The following is a 17500-nucleotide window of genomic DNA, read 5'->3' as shown; positions in this document are numbered from 1 at the left end:
AGTGACTGATTTGCGTGCCATATTAGGGCAGGACGACAACTCGTGATCCACGGAGTGGGTCAGGCAAAAACGGCAGCAGGGTCTGCGCAAAGAATGTGAAGGGGATTGGATTAGCTTTGGAAGCCAAGGTTAGAATGTAGCAAGAGACTCTTGAGCGCACTCAGTTTTAAGAAAGTGAAGTGTTGATATGGAATACAAATGAAACAAAAAGGGTTGAAGATGTTAATATAAATGGTATGGATACCATTATATCGAAAGAATTAGTGATGATTGCTTATGATGCAGTACTCAACTGGGATAGAGAAGAGTAACTGCAGAAATTGCTGAAATGATTTTAAAGCACAAGAACAGAAAGTTCTGTTTAAATGTGAACAGGAGTACCGATATACATATGAATAAAGCTGTTGAAGTATGAAGGTGCTTACTCCAGTTAGTGTATAATAATAGAATATGAGAAAAAAAACGTGAGTCACAAACCAGGGGCAGCAAAATAGTGTCTACGGAAGCCATGACTGCGAAGAATGGAGGGGACTGTCAGAAATGTCCATGTGCAATTACCAAGGAGCCATAAAAAGTCGTGTAATATGCCATTGTGTATTCAGGACTCTGACTTTATGTTTGTGCTCTTATCATATCAAGAAAATTTATTGCCTTTCAAATGAGTCAGACGTAAATGACTGAACATTAGTAAAGAAAATTTTGGAAATTTACAGTAGATGGATTAGACAGTTGAAATGTATCAAGCAATTTAACATACGAGTATATAGTGATTTTAATAATTAGGCTATAAACTCCAAAAACCATAGTTTCTCATGCAAATTAGTTCACTTTTACATGAGATTTAATCCTAAAATACGAAAAAAATAATGGTATTATAAAAGGATTTGAATGTTTCAATACACATATTTGAATGAAATCTCCAGACGATTCCGGTGGGAATATCTTTACGAATATAAGTATCACTAAATATGTCAGATATGATGAAAATTGTACTGGAGAGACTATAAAGTATACGTGAAAACAAACAACAAACTCAGATGCTTCCCCAATGGAGAAAAAGTAACTTTATTTGACTTTCCACAATGAAAGAAGCTTTTGAACATTAAAAATAATTACTTTATGTTTTCGTTTAATTTATATTGTTGACTAATTACCTGGAAATGACAAAGAAACAAATAATCCCAGACCAAAGAGACAGCGGCGGGAGAAATTCTTATTTTAACTTCACCTGCCTTTTCCTCATATTGCACAGCTCGCGCAGAAAATGAATATTTCGAGAGGAAAAAACTTAAGATAAAACATTTTTTCACCCCGGTCGTCCTTAATAAAGCATAATACTTGAAGCACTGTAAACGCAGCATAACTTAGTCAACTTTATTAGTTAAGCGGGGCCTTAACCCTTGATTAGATTTTCAAAAAGAGAGAGAAAAAAAAACTGGGCTTCGTAACAGTGGTTTTAGTAGTCAAGTTCAGCTCTTACCCTTGATTAGGTGCCTTGAAAATCATACATTACAATGTAACGCCTTTCTAGTGAAGTGGCAGAATTTTTTTTTTTTTTTTTTTTTTTCTAATCTACTTGTTTCTACAATTCCTGTGAATTATTTCAATATTCCTGGATTTGACAAATAAAATTAATTTTACTTCTGTTTCGCTGCGTATCATAGTAGTGACATAGCATTTACGAAAAAATATCAGTAAATATTAAATGGAAAATAATACCCTACATACATATAAGCACCAATAATACCGTTATTCTTCTGATGTGTCTTCTTATCTCTCAGGTAGTACGTACACACGCCACATACACACACGCGCGCATACAACACGCACACATATATACATATACAAATACAAATGCATGTATGTATGGATGGCTGTATGAATGTATAGATGGATGGATGGCTGTATGTATGTATGGATGGATGGCTGTCTGTATGTATGGATGGATGGCTGTATGTATGTATGGATGGATATGTGCGCTGTGTGTGCGGATCAATAATGAATAATAAATCAGAAGTCTGCTTAGAGCGTATTAATTCGTGACAAAATGACTCCTGTGCGGCCAACGTAAATGACATGGTGTGGCTTTAATACGAAAGAGGGTAAATATTTCGAAAGAAAGAAAGTTTTAGTGCAAGAAAAGAAGCAATTTACGTCACTCGGCCTCCCCTCTCACTGCCCCCACTGTCTGTTGCGCTCATTAGCGTCTAATTCCCAGCGTTACATGACCCTTAATTATGGAAGAGAAGGCTGCTTTGTGTATAATTTAATTCCGGCCATCTCTACTTCTCTTCCGCAAATGGAAATGGTGTCTTTGCATGCACTCGCCGGATTGCCATAACCACACGGGGAATGTTTATCTGTCGAAGGTAAATAAAAGGAGTGCATATAGCCGGGGCTTCTTCCTTTTGCCTGGCTCGAATTCAGGAGCAAACAAAAGACGCAATGTTGATTTCATGATAGCTTCAACCGGGAGTTAATTTGGTTCGACAGATCAATGCCAGGCCAGGAAGGAAATATGGCCTCTGATTGCTTGGGTCAGTGTGGAGGAATTGGCCGGGGATTTTCGCCCTCCCCTTGTGTGTGTGTGTATGTTTTACTGGCTGCCGGAATTCATGGTTACGTGTATAGCCCTTATTGGTGAGATTTCTCTTTTTTTTTTGACATTTAATTTGATCGGTCATTGCGTATACCAGGAACACGCACACATACATATATGTATATATATGCATATATATATATATATATATATATATATATATATATATATATATATATATATATATATATATATATATATATATATTTATATATATGTATATATATATATAAATAAATATATATAATATATATATATATATATATTTATATATCTATATTTATATATATAAATAAATTATAATATAAATATATATATGCACACATATATATATATATATATATATATATATATATATATATATATATATATATATATATATATATATATGTGTGTGTGTGTGTGTGTGTGTGTGTGTGTATGATATATCAAATATATTACCATCGGTGATGATTATTTTCATGATAATTTTTACATATGCCCTTTTGACCATTCCTAACATACTCACTCCCACAAATCAGAATTCTTTCACTTTGTGAAAAGAAGTGGTACATTTCTCTCAAAATACCTAAAAAAATATATACATCATACGACGGCACGGATATTAGGATATGGATTCATTATAATTCACCGAGACAAATTCCTGCACGTTAAAGCAACAATACTCACGCTATGAGTCAAACATACAATCGAACATGTTACCCCGGTGCCGTGATAAATCAAGTATAGAAAGGCACAATCGTGTCCAGAGTTTTTATATGAAGAGAATGTCCCCGGCAGATCTGCCCTCCTACAGTCACATTATGACAAAAGAATAGAATCAAAAGAATTCTGAACGACAAGGCTAAAAAAAATTTTTATGGCTAAATTGACGGATGAATAACATTTCTCTAAATATTACAACATTTCAGCCAAGTTAGCAACTTGAGATAATGTCAATGGTATCTTTTCAGTCCAGAGGACAGTCTGTATTTACGTTTGTAACGGTTCACAAACACACACACACACACACATACAAACAAAATAAAAGTTTAGTGCACAGAAATTTCGGTTGAACAGTTACTTATTCCTAGCTTTTAAGTGGAATGTTATCTTATATATAGATGTAGTGTTATCATCTCAAGTGATCTAAAATAGCAGATTAAAAAGTCATGTTATGATGAATCAATACACAGACAAATCTCTCTCTCTCTCTCTCTCTCTCTCTCTCTCTCTCTCTCTCTCTCTCTCTCTCTCTCTCTCTCTCTCTCTCTTTGTGAGTGTGTTGTTGTACTGTACTACGTGTAAGTGTCAGCACAAGCGTTTTAAATCTTTTCCTGAATAATTTAGCCAGTGAAGTGTCGCTTTTAAAATTTATACACAACTCATTAAAACAACGAACGTTCTTTACCGATGATAAATGACTTGGGTGAAAGCAAGTAATCACTGAGTTTCACGAAAACAGCCGTTAATAACCTGTACGGTTTTTGGAGCAGCACCGACGAAGCTTTTCGAAAGAAGAGCGGCTGGCCTTAAATTGTGATTGCATTTAGCATCCAATCTGCTCTTCGGATCTAATCCCGTAATGCTCGATTCACAGCCTAGGAAATCCTCTGATCGACACGATTTTCTTCCATGAATAATTCCTGTTCGTCTTGAATACATCATCGACGTTTCTCCTATTCCTATCCCAGCCTCGGCTGGAATTATGTCCCACTTAGACATTTTACGGTTTTCTGGACATACTATCTTATCTGGGTCTCTCTTCGGCTCGACGAGACGGGCTCCTTAAATTCTTTGTTGAATTTTCTTAGTGGAGATGCTTGGTTTCTAAGCATATTATATATATTGTATAAATCTTGCTGTGGTTGTGTAGCAAAATTACGTGTTTTGAGGTTGCGTAGAAAGGCGTTTTACTTATATTTACGTTTATGCATAAGCGAATTGCAACACGATTCCTTTTCATTAATATTAGGAATATTGCGATATTTATAGGCACGTTTTCTCCGCAACGGAAGTTTACGATCAGTTTATTCATTGGTCTCAGTCTGGTTATAAATCAATTTATCTGTATATGAAGCTATTTTTGGTAATTGTTAAAGCGAAAGCACAAATATAATTTGCTGGCATTTCATGCCAATTTTTGCTGGCTATTTAACAACAGTTCTAAACATTAATGCGCTGCAAATATCTCCCAAAAATAAAACACTGAAACGATTAAAACAGGGTTTGAAGCATCACTTTAAAACAGAGCGCTCCCATAAGCTGCAAAATCAACATGGGATCTGTCGCAGTTTATTTGTTGCATGAAAAAGTTTCTTTCATATTATTTCGATGCCGGCTACGGTAACCAGGTAATGATGAACAGCAATTCCCCCTCGAGTTATGAAAAATTTGCTTCCGGAAGTGTTTCGTCTTGCACGCAAGACCCTGATAGAGTCTAATGCCGATGCAAATCTTCATCTTTCGACTTTTAACAATGCTCGGATGCACACAATCTAACTTTCTCGAATTTTTCGATGCAAAGAGGAGTGTTTAAGTGATAGATATCCGCTAAATCCAACCCATTCTTATTCAAATAAGCCCCATTAATCGCTTGAGAGAAAGTCACTGCCCTGGAAAATTAAATCCCCTGCATGGGGCACGGGGGTTAGTCCCATGCACGGGGTTAGTTCAGATGGGTTCTGGGTGCCCTTTATTAATGCATTTCCTCCAATGACAGAGGTTGTGGATAGCAACTGTGGAGAATTACCATCACAATCATCCCAGATGCATTTATTGCTATTATTAACTTTAACTTTACTGTTGCTATTGTTAACGGTACTGTAATTGTTGTTAGCGTTCATTTTGTTCCACATGCCCGAGTCAGCTAGCAGCCTCTTCCTTTCTAGAATTAGAACCCTGAGATAACGATACATATCATTGTCTGCGAATTCCAGTATATTCCATGGATGGCACTTAGCCTCCCCTCCGTTCTTTTCCCAACGCTGGAAGAGAAATTATTCGGAAATGACTATTTTTTCTGTTCCCAAGTACACAATCCCAAAGTCAACTGAGTGTTCGTACATTATTATTATTATTATTATTATTATTATTATTATTATTATTATTATTATTATTATTATTATTATTATTATTATCCAAAACTCAATGGGATTGCCACGATGGTATTGTAAAGCGTATTATTTCCGAGATTTGTCAGTCACATCTAAATAATCCATATTAGTCTAAGGAGTGCATAGAAAATTCAGTAGTTATGAGGAAAGGATAAAAAAAATTTAATGCCCGCCGTCTGGTATTACCAGTGACAATGTCTGCATGAAGAAAAATAGGATGCTAAACTATTAAAAATTTTTTACAGATCATAACATGTTTAAATGCAAAAACTTCTTTACACAAGAGACCGGTGATTCCTAATCCAGTTACTAATCCTGTGATATCTATTTTTGGGGATTACTTGTCTGGTGTGCCTCTATATTCCTGGAAGAGTTCATGTACTGTGTTGTGTCCGATTTTGATTTCTCGCTCTTGTCCCAATATATATATATATATATATATATATATATATATATATATATATATATATATATATATATATATATGTGTATGTGTGTGTATGTATGTATGTATGTTTGCGTGTGTGTGTGTATGTGTATGTGTATGTGTGTGGGAGTGTTCCTATTATTATAATCTTTACTGAAGCAATGGGGATCCTCGCTCAACAACAGGTATCATTAATGAATGAGACTCATTAATGTTCTGTAACAGCAGATGGCTTCCTACCGTCAAGGCTTAAAGACGTATCATAGACTAAGAGCGACTTCATTTTCAACTTAATGTTAAATAGCATTAAAAAAAGAAACCAATAATCTCAGTATCAATATGGATCATGATGTACTGAGAACCTCAATATCTGTATGCCTGTTCTTCACTAATTTTATCTGCATCATTTGCTTGTATTTTCTGTATTTTCATACCCTAAGGGAGATGGCCAATATACATGTTAAGTATTTAAAATTCTGTCACATTCGTGAACCTTAAACGCCGAAAGGTTTGTCGTAAGTTTTTCAGACTTATTCGAAACAAAATAAAAAAAATGCGTGGACCCGACTGTTGTACATTCCCTTAAAGAGTAAATTAAAAGCCACCACTCTCCTTTGAAATATACGCTGCAGCCGAGAGCGGCCTCGGAAAACTTCACCCTTTTTCCGCGGATACCAACCATAAGAGAGAGGCAGATTACAACTTGTGGATTCTAAAATTATCTGGAAAAAGAAAATGGTGACCTATCACGCCATGCACATCAATAAGCGTTTCCAGAACCTTAGCATCTAACCTTTACATATAAGAGTTATGGGTGTCGTTTTTGCCATCCTATTTTCTCTATGTCTCGGAAACGACATAAAACGCGAAGTAATGACCTTAGACATTTTCTCGTCATGTCTCGCAAACTATTGAGATGTATGATATGTCATTCCTCTCGTGACAAAATGGTTTTCGCTGATAAAAGAGCAAATATGTTTGTTATGTGATTTATATAAGGCTCCGGGAAAGTTATTGGACTAACTCATAATAGAAGATATGCGGCTATCAGTGTGTCGATTCGTGAAGAGTTTCCAGCGTTTGTTCATTTCTCCTCTTCAAAAGCTGCAAATGAGTAATACCATCCAAGTGATATCTATATGCAATATCATCTTTAATCCTAGTGACAAATGAATGTATCAGCAAGCATCCATGTAATATTTCTAAAGGCCTCATCGATTTCCATTTTCCAATATTTATTTTGAGTTTTATAAAAATATACACACTATATATTTTTAAATTCTATAAGGACGGATAACCTAACCCAATAGGTAGATATAAATAGGCTTTCATCAATTTGAGAATATGTCGGCAAATAATAACTGCAGACTCCAATCTCCTTTGTTTTATATTTTTTTAAGTGCATTATCAATTGTTTCGAAAATCCTCTTTTATGATGATGACGACGAAAATTATTATGACGTCACCCTAAATAAACAAAGTCTTTTTCTTAGCCAATATTCTCGTGCACTTTCGTAAAATTATACTGATATTACCTTTTCAGAGGAAAAAGAATGTGCGAATCGGTTTTCCATAAATGTTAAGAAAAATTAGTAACCATTTTAACGGGCCCCTAAATAAGTGCAATTAGCTTTACTTGAAAAATGGTGATTAGACACGTTTAGAAAGTCTAGTAATATACAAGAGTGAGGTAAATCTCCAGTGGAATAAATCTCCAACTAAATATTTTTGTTTACAAGGTCAAAATGAAGGTTAAATCTCGACCGCATCGATTAAATTTCAGAAACAGTGTTTTATGTTTTGTCCAGATAAGGGGTCTTCGATATACATGATGAGTTGTTTCTGTTATGAATTATTACTTAAAATTACGCTGTTAACTATGCACATGCACATGACACAGACAGCCAAAATATTATAATAGCCAGTAAAAAATACAAATTATTCCACAAATTTACCACGGAATAATGACATCATTTAGTCATATCTTCAATAACAAGAATGAGAAGGAAAGGTTCGCTGAGGATCTTTCAGAGTTTGTATTAATGCACCAAATATATTCCTGACGACAGTAAAACCACATATCCATTGATTCATAGTGCAACTGCGAGGTTTTCCTCCTGTTACACCTTTCAAACCTTTTACTGTCATTTTCCGTTTCAGCGCTGAATGACCTCATAGGTCCCAGTGCTTGGCCTTTGGCCTAAATTCTATATTCAGTTCAAAACCACGTAAATGTGAGCTAAACGCAGATAGTGCAGTTTCCTATCAATTTCACTTTTAAAAATCAGATAACTACATTAGTACATACAGAGAAATACAATGACTTTTTTATTTGTCGTAATAATATATAAAAATATAATGGAAACAAATTAATAGAAGAAAAGAATGTTCAGATTAGAAATTATGACGTTGCAGATAAATAATTTTCTGTACGGCAGTGCTTCTTATTTCTGTTAACAAAGACGAATATTTAACTTACATCCTTTATCACAACGAAAGATGTGAAGGAAGCTATGCAATAATATGAAATAGTAGTAAAAAAAAAATACAACTCCATACTGAGAAGACATTGGAACCATAAATTTTTCTTTGTATCTCACAATTCCTACTATAAGTCCTTATAATAATGGTGCTTCAAGGCTCTGCAGCTTTTAAGACTTTATATAAATATGAATCTAAAGAAATTTATGACCTTTGTTAACGAATTAGATTGCTTTTGATAATACGTAAATTTCTGATATAATTTTAACTTCTATATATGTTTTCATTCCCTATTACGACATTAATAATAAAGTGATTAGTTACGGTGTGCAAATGGTTAAGTTATATGAAAACAAATTTTCGAAATATGAATATATTCAACAAAACCACCACGGTCTAAACTTCAATGGTATGAATGGTAATTCGGTTACGTATTACATAATCAATTATCGGCAGAGAACTTTGACCATAGTTCTCAATATGTGGACTTCAATACACGTAATAATGAAAACTGAGAATTATATATATTTAACAGATCGCTTACTTATAAAATTATGATAAAAATCCAAATATTTTGATTATACGACTTGCCTTAAGACGGATATTCACTACAGCTAATAGCACGTAAAATTATGTTTTTTCTGATATATTTTGTGTAATCAAGTTAATTTTATTTTGGATTTATAAGATTCCTTCTCAGTCGTTTCAGATTTTAACATCTAAGTATATTTCCAGAGAGGAGATCAGACCTTTAGAAAGTAGTTTTAAGTCTTTTCTCGATATCAAACGGCTCCAAAAATCTTTTTGGTAGATTGCACCTGGGAATAGTCTTGAATACTTCAAAAGAACATAATAAAAATATTCGCCGGATGTGCGTTGCTCAGTTCTTGTTTATTATTTTTAGACGTTTCTTGCAAAAACCTAAATACATCATCAGGGTTTCTAACATTTATTTAAGCGAACCATTTAGCAACAATTACTAAAATTTAGGTCAATATATTTACATAGAACTATGCAGGCATAAGAACTCATGAATGAGAATTATTTATTATTATTATTATTATTATTATTATTATTATTATTATTATTATTATTAATTACGTTCGATGCTATATAACATCAGTTTTTAGGATAATATCAGCTTTAATATTGTACCACCGAGCATTGACTATAAATTATAGTCAAATGAACTCCTATGTTTTAATATGTTTCTCAATTAGGAAAAAATATATTTAGATGAAGCAACATACGGGAAAAGCTTAGTTTCCTCTGAATAATTATTAATTTTTATATAACTTTACAAGAATCGTTAACAGCCACTATATCTTACCCCGAAACATATCTTCAGTCGTCATTATTTCCCGAAATATAAGAACACCAGGTGGTGGATGAGGAACTATTTTTATTAAAGTGGTTCCTGTTATGTTACTGTTAATAACTTTATTGTACAAAATGATAAAGAAATAGGAATTGTAAAAACTGTATTTCATTTTCTTCCCTATATGAGGTAGAGTACAAATTTAGCTCAACAGCGATTCATTGAAAAAGATACAGATGGATATTATGCAACTTTTCTTATTAAATACAGAAAATATGGCAACTCCATTTGAATTATCAATCCAGTATAAGTTGCATATTATTGAAAAATGAACGGTCTTTCCTTACTAAAAACAATATCTAGCGATCGATACATTATAAACTTCATTTTGCAGTTATTCTATATAATACATGTACAAAAATAGAACGAAATCTATTTATGTCAATAACATTATAAAAATAATATGGTTTCTAACCACAAGGAATTAAGTCTTTTTATTTATACGTACAGACAAGCGCTCATACATACATACATACACATACATACATATATATATATATATATATATATATATACAGTATATATATATATATATATATATATATATATATATATATATATATATATATATGATCAGTCCTACTTCCTGAATAAATAAAAGCTCAATTTCTAGCAAAAATTTCATATTAAATGTTAAAAACACTTAAAGTAAAATCTTAGTGTGTTTATATTCCAGTGTTAACTGCGGTCGCTTTATTTATTTATTTATTTTTTTGAATGCCTATACGCGAATATGAATACAATTCTGATAGTGTATGAGAAACCGGGTTCAATGTTGACTATATTCAAAGACAACATGGTGAATAGAGCTTGTTTACCCAGAAAGACAAATAGCACCGTATAAACCAAAGCCATCCAATATCAAATTGAGGTTTCGAAGTTCGACGTATGGGAAGTTTTCTATACAAAAGAGAACGTAGTAACAACAACGGTCCTTCATACAGTATACATAGTAACACAAAGATGCTTCCAAGACGCGTCTCTTGTATGTAATATCACGAAGGCATAAAAATATATTTGGATAATTACAGTCAAACATCTTTAAATAAAACCAGAGAGAGAGAGAGAAATATTCTGTACCCTGAGTGGTGGTTAAAATGTGTGGGTCTGAAACCTAGATTCTTTTAGACAGCCACAACTGTCAGCATTACAGAAGCTTCAGTTTAAGTTGCATGGTGTATTTAGGTCATATGGTGTACTTTGGCTTTTATAAAGGTCAGATTCGTTACCAGCTAATCTTATATAATGAATTCTAATATATAGTCCAAATTTTCGGTTAATTATGGAATTATGTAGTTTTGTACGCCTTGAATAATATTGGAGAATGTGTATACCACCAAAAATACAGCTTTCCGCTTTCCTATTTTTACAGAAGGTCGAATATTGTTGAAAATCTTCACATCCTCCTGACTGAATATGAACGCCCTGAAAGTAATGTCTGTTCATCATATAGTCATGATAACAGTATACTTTTAATAAAGTATTCCAATCAACATGTACTTTTAGCAAGTAAAGAATATATATATATATATATATATATATATATATATATATATATATATATATATACATATATATACATACATACATACATACATACATACATACATACATACATACATATGCAACATTTATATATATTTATATATATATATATATATATATTGTGTGTGTGTGTGTTTAATACATTTAATCAGAGATAACATGTCTAAGAAACACGGAAATGAAAGTCACTGAAAAACCAGGTGTATATCAAAAGTTTCCTTTTTTTTCCTTTGCACATCATCTTAGGAGTTTCAGAGATGAATTTTGGAGAGGAAGATGTGTAACGTTTTCAACTCTTTTGAGATCCTGGAAACCCATTTCTTATTTTTGGTGATGCAGTCATGCCAGGGAGTTATTTCTTTTTATTTTTCTAGTCTAAACTATTCACTAGCACCAACAGGAAAGCCTACTGTATTCGTTGTTACAATGCGCAGTTTTGATCCAATAACCTAACGTTGAGTACGATTATAGGATTTTATAAGAGCAGTTCAGCTACGATCATGTGGTTTGTCCCGAGCTTCAGAGTATTCAAATAGTTTCCGGCTCTCGTAATGGGGAAAGGACTAACTTACATTCACATGCACAAAGCGAAGAATTTTATTCATTCTACATCAAATGTGTTTCAGTTAGGGTGAAGGCATATCAGTTTATAATTTTCACAACGAAATATGTTATAATATTTTTTTAGATTTCCTTCTATTCCCTGTCATCATCATATGACAACAGAATGCGTGTTTGGAAGGATAACCTCATTTGTTTGCTAGGAAAAAGAATTCCTTGCCAGTGATCTTTAGAAAATGGTTTAAAAATAACTGTGTCGTTTTGTTAAGACAAGGAATTCCTTGCTGTTATCAGTATAGAACTGTAGATAATGAATTTTGTTGGTAAAGACGGTGTTTAATATTATCATAATATATTGAAAAAAATCTTTATTATTATCTTAAACCTCTTATAAAATAGTTGGCCTTGTATTTGGATACTGACTTACCAGAGATAATTCGCGATTCATTTAAAAACAAAATGATACATATCATTACTTCCTCGTCCTTTCTCGAAAGAATTAAACAAAATACCAAGATGAAACAATATAGTACTAGCTTACTTGCTCAAGTATCCAAAATAAAAAATTATGATCACAAGATTTGTAAAGTATAAATATAGTCCACATAAATGAAAACTTATTACTTATATTTTCTCAGAACATTAATTTCCCCACTGCTGAAGGTGATGGAAGGAGTTATCAGTAATATATTTCCGTGTACATACATTCATTATATATATATATATATATATATATATATATATATATATATATATATATATATATATATATATATATACACACATTTACATACATACATACATACATACATACATACATATTATATATATATATATATATATATATATATATAGATATATATATATATATAATCCATATATGATATATGTACAGTATAAATATGTATATATAAGTATATTTACAAAACTGAAAACTGTTCAAACCGATGGAAAATATATAGAGCACCGATGCTGACTTTCCTACCTTACAGTTGTTTATGCAGGATAAACTGACATCAAAAGAGACCCAGAGATTTGATATCATATCCTCAGGAGGTTTTGAGGCAGAATCCATCTCTAAAGAAATAGAGGGGATATGGAATGGGAAGTCAACAAGGTCCTTTCTGATGAAATCAGAAAGCGAAGAGGTTTTTTTTTTCGGTTATCAATAAGAGGGCGTATGATTTCTTCTTAGTGTGTTATTATTGAGTTTACAGCATTAGTATTTTTCTTTTCAAATTACAGACTGTTACCAGAATTTATAAAGTCAAGTTACATTATAACGTTCATATTAACACACGCACACACACATATACTTATATGTATGTGTGTGTGTATATATATATATATATATATATATATATATATATATATATATATATATATATATATATATATATATATATATATATATATATATTATATATATATATTATATATCATATCTATCTATCTTATATATGTATACATAAATATATGTGTATGTATGTATTTTTGTGCGTGTTAGTATGTATGTACGAATGTGTATGACTTTATAAACAGACAAAGAGAAACAGCAAGATAGGATTACTGTACGATTTCCCAATGATCTTAGGGATAGTTCCATCGTGGTGTAGTGTGTGCTCCATAAAAGACGTATTTCTGGTAGAAGTGAAACTCGCTGAGCTGGAAAACTAGACTATCGTCTATACAAAGTCTAAACGATACTGTGCATACTGACACTAGTAACTGCTGAAGGACATCGTTGATGCCCTTGTTATAATGCAAGGATATTCAAATAGTTATATTTATAATTGTAATTATGAAAAATGTTTCCATAACAGGAACATACCAGGTTCAGCAAAATAAGTGTCACCTAAAACTGGTTAAACCCCTTAATTAATAGCATTCAAACCCTAAAACTAGGAAACACAAAATTCAGTGCTTCAGTTAAATCCTGCAGTTATTTATCATAACGTTCTGAAAAGTTATGTAATTATGAAATTATATAAATGTATTCGTTATATTATCTGATAAAAAATCAAAACTTTATTAATAATATTCTCAGCATTTCAATTAAAAATCTTTCTCAGTTCTCTTTCCATCAGTCAATTCAAAAGGACAATAACAACAGGTAATCCTATATTAAAGCTGAGAATGAAATAAAGAAAATATATGTCATGATAGGTTTCGAACATCTGAAAAAATGTATATCCAGAAGTTAAATACAAAAAAATATTCTAACACCGAATCGCGTATTCTGATGAAAAAAGATTATTAATATTAATAAAAATCGTTAACAACATGAACGTTAAAGTAAAAATAATGAAAAAGAAAAACTTTATCTACATCCATACACACACACACACTCACACACACACACATATATATATATATATATATATATATATATATATATATATATATATATATATGTATGTGTGTGTGTGTGTGTGTGTGTGTGTGTGTGTGTGTGTTTTGTTTTATAATCAAAAGGAATTAAGTATCTTGCCAGTAATATGCGTAAAAAGCAGTAATTGGTCAAAAATGTCAATATCTCTATAGCCTGTTTAAAAGCAATCTACGGTGATTCGTTTCCATATTTCATTTACTATGCAAATTGAAGCCATTGTGATATTTTTGTATATCACATGCAGTAGAATTTCAAATAGCACCGTAGATTTTGTATCTAAGTAAAGGGGCAGAGGTTTTTCCAATACTCTGATTACATTTGATTTCATTCATTGTCATGAAGTTATATTTTATTTTTTTTTATTTTTGGTATATAGGCTACATCAACCAGAATATATTCTCTCTTGAATACGAGCGATCAATAAGGGTAAATCGTTATTTCCAAGTTGGTAGATGAATATGTAATTTAGTTTTTTTTCTTAGCTTTCATTATGCTTATTTTCTGACTTGTTTGAAGGGTGGCTTTCTTCTTTTTGTTATTTGTGGTAATAACTGCATAAGTTTGTTTAAAAGTTGTCATTAAATATAAATCCTGTTATCTTAAAAACATACGTGTATATATACATACAGCTATGTATGTATATAGTATATACACATACATAGTTCTGTCTGTGTGTGCGTATGTGTGTGTATTTGTGCTAGCATATTCACGTAAATTATATAATATATATATATATATATATATATATATATATATATATATATATATATATATATATATATATATATATATATATATATTGTATATATATATATATATATATATATATATATATATATATATATATTGTACATATATATATGTGTGTATGTGTGTGTGTATCTATGTACACACATGCATACACACACACACACATATATATATATATATATATATATATATATATATATATATATATATATATATATATATATATATATATATAGGAAGAGTGAGGTAGAGAGAGAGAGAGAGAGAGAGAGAGAGAGAGCGAAAACTTATCAGTGCATACAAGTTCTCCTTGTACGAATGCACATTTCGTGTATGGTCTCATAACGTCTTTTTTTATAAGAATGTGGAGACTAAATCATTGCAAAAATTTTTATACTCTAATACGGCTGAACATCTATAAGAAATATGAACCATCTTTTACTCTTAATGTGCAATCTTAGACGTCATTTGTTGCCCGATTGTCCAGCTGTTTATTTTTTCTTTTATTTTATGATTTCTGCTGGAAAATGCTCTCGTGGTTTCCAAATGCCGTTCGATTTGAAAACAGGCTTATGTTGTGTTCCGAACATCATTTTTGGTGACGTTCTTTTAGTTTTCCTGAAGTTCACAGTGTTTTCTTATTTGCTGGAAGGGCATATTGTTAAAAAACTCTAAATCCTCTAATTTACTCACACTTAGCCTCCTTTAATTGAAAATGTTTTTCATCCTCTCAGGAAATTTCGCTCCCAATCACGCATTTATAATAGAGTTTATGTCTTCACAAATGTCTTTAACAGGTGCAACTTACAAAATTATTTTAATTAACAAATAATAAGTCCAATTATTTATTAATTATTCGTAATGTTAGAGGTCTTCGTTTCCAAAATTTCTTGAAGCTAAAACTCTCGCCGCACAAACATAGTTGCGACAGCGAGATCAAATCTCCAATGCAACAGCTGTTTAAAGGAACGAAACTTCTGTACCTCGGAATCTTCGCGATCCTTATCCACTTTGAGAGATACAAAGGTCAAGAATTCACAGAAACACGTTCACACGCCACAGCGGCGAGCCGCAGACTGATACTGCCACGCTAACTCACCCTTGCTCACTCCGCCTCAGTAGCGGCCCCTTCCCACTCTCCCTATCCAAAAATCCATCCCTTCCCCCTCCCACCCAAACCCTATGATCACCAGGCCCACAAACCCCCTCCCAGCACGCTGAGGCAAGCCCGCACCCAACTCTGGGTCTCTAACTTCTCTTATTTCAGTTCTGCCCAAGTTGTAATTACCCTTGTTATCGACAGTGTTTTTTATGACTAAGTACTGATGCTGTTGTGCGATCTCTCGTCTAAAAATCACCAGCCTTAATGTACCATTTTATTATGAACTTAGCATCTTTTAAGAAGAGCTTTAACCACGACTGAGTTGCCTGGTAATTTCTTGGTAACTCACATAATAGTTGTAGAAGTATTTTATGACTACAACAAGTTTGGTTGATGACCCGTGGGCTGAAATAAAATTGTGGTCTTCAATTTCTTATTGCAAAAGTGAGAGAGAAAGGGAAGGAGAGAGATTTAATTTTCAAATACGTCATTGTTCGGTAAGGAAGAGAGGGTCGTCTTCTGAAGATTCTGTTCTTTTGTAAAGGTACATTTTTTAATACGTTTTACTATCAGTTTGATTACATTTTTGCTGCCCATAAAAAAATCACTAGTTCCACCAATATGTGTGACCAATATTCTCCTACATTTCGTCAGCGTTATATTTAAAACGTTAGCTCTGACGGAAGGTCTCAGGTTCATAAAAAACCATACAGGATCATTTTACCCAACTTTCATTGCCTGCGTGTAAGATTTAGAAAAGAAAAATTCTTCACTTTATACAAGGAAGAATATTCCTCAGAAATTATTTATCAAAATGTGTATCATAACATAGGCATCTTAATGTACTCCTCTTGTTTATCCTTACCCGTAGAATACATCTGTAAAAAATGCTGTATCTTTGACCTTCCATTCAGTTCATTCTGAAAATAAAGTCCCATTTCCGTCATAAAAGCACATTAACTTCAGTGATTTTTTTCATGTAAGAAGGATGTTAACTAATATATATATATATATATATATATATATATATATATATATATATATATATATATATATATATATATATATATATATATATATATATATATATATATATACAGTATATACATACATGTTCACTGCAAAAGATGGTAAACTAAGGAAAGACTTTAAGAGTTGGTAGGATTACAT

The 17500-nt window shown here is 32.1% G+C and overlaps 1 protein-coding gene and 1 long non-coding RNA gene across 3 annotated transcripts in view; one reads left to right on the top strand and one right to left on the bottom strand.

The window, feature by feature from the left end:
* Window positions 1-16322, bottom strand: part of LOC136849039 (uncharacterized) — a 465615-nt gene extending 449293 nt beyond the window's left edge. Inside the window, exon 1 of one of the 2 annotated variants that reach the window (XM_067121930.1) lies at window positions 15922-16322. The gene's annotated coding sequence lies outside the window, so the exon portion shown is untranslated. The remainder of the gene's footprint in view (window positions 1-15921) is intronic. The other variant, XM_067121931.1, reaches the window with a different exon arrangement.
* LOC136849041 (uncharacterized) overlaps window positions 1-17500 on the top strand; it is a 521318-nt gene that overhangs the window by 406825 nt on the left and 96993 nt on the right. The gene's annotated exons all lie outside the window — the stretch shown is intronic.

This window comes from Macrobrachium rosenbergii, chromosome 20 (assembly GCF_040412425.1).
Source record: "Macrobrachium rosenbergii isolate ZJJX-2024 chromosome 20, ASM4041242v1, whole genome shotgun sequence".
NCBI classification, from domain to species: domain Eukaryota; kingdom Metazoa; phylum Arthropoda; class Malacostraca; order Decapoda; family Palaemonidae; genus Macrobrachium; species Macrobrachium rosenbergii.
The sequence above is the reverse complement of the archived record's forward strand: the minus strand, read 5'-3'. Positions and strand labels throughout refer to the sequence as shown.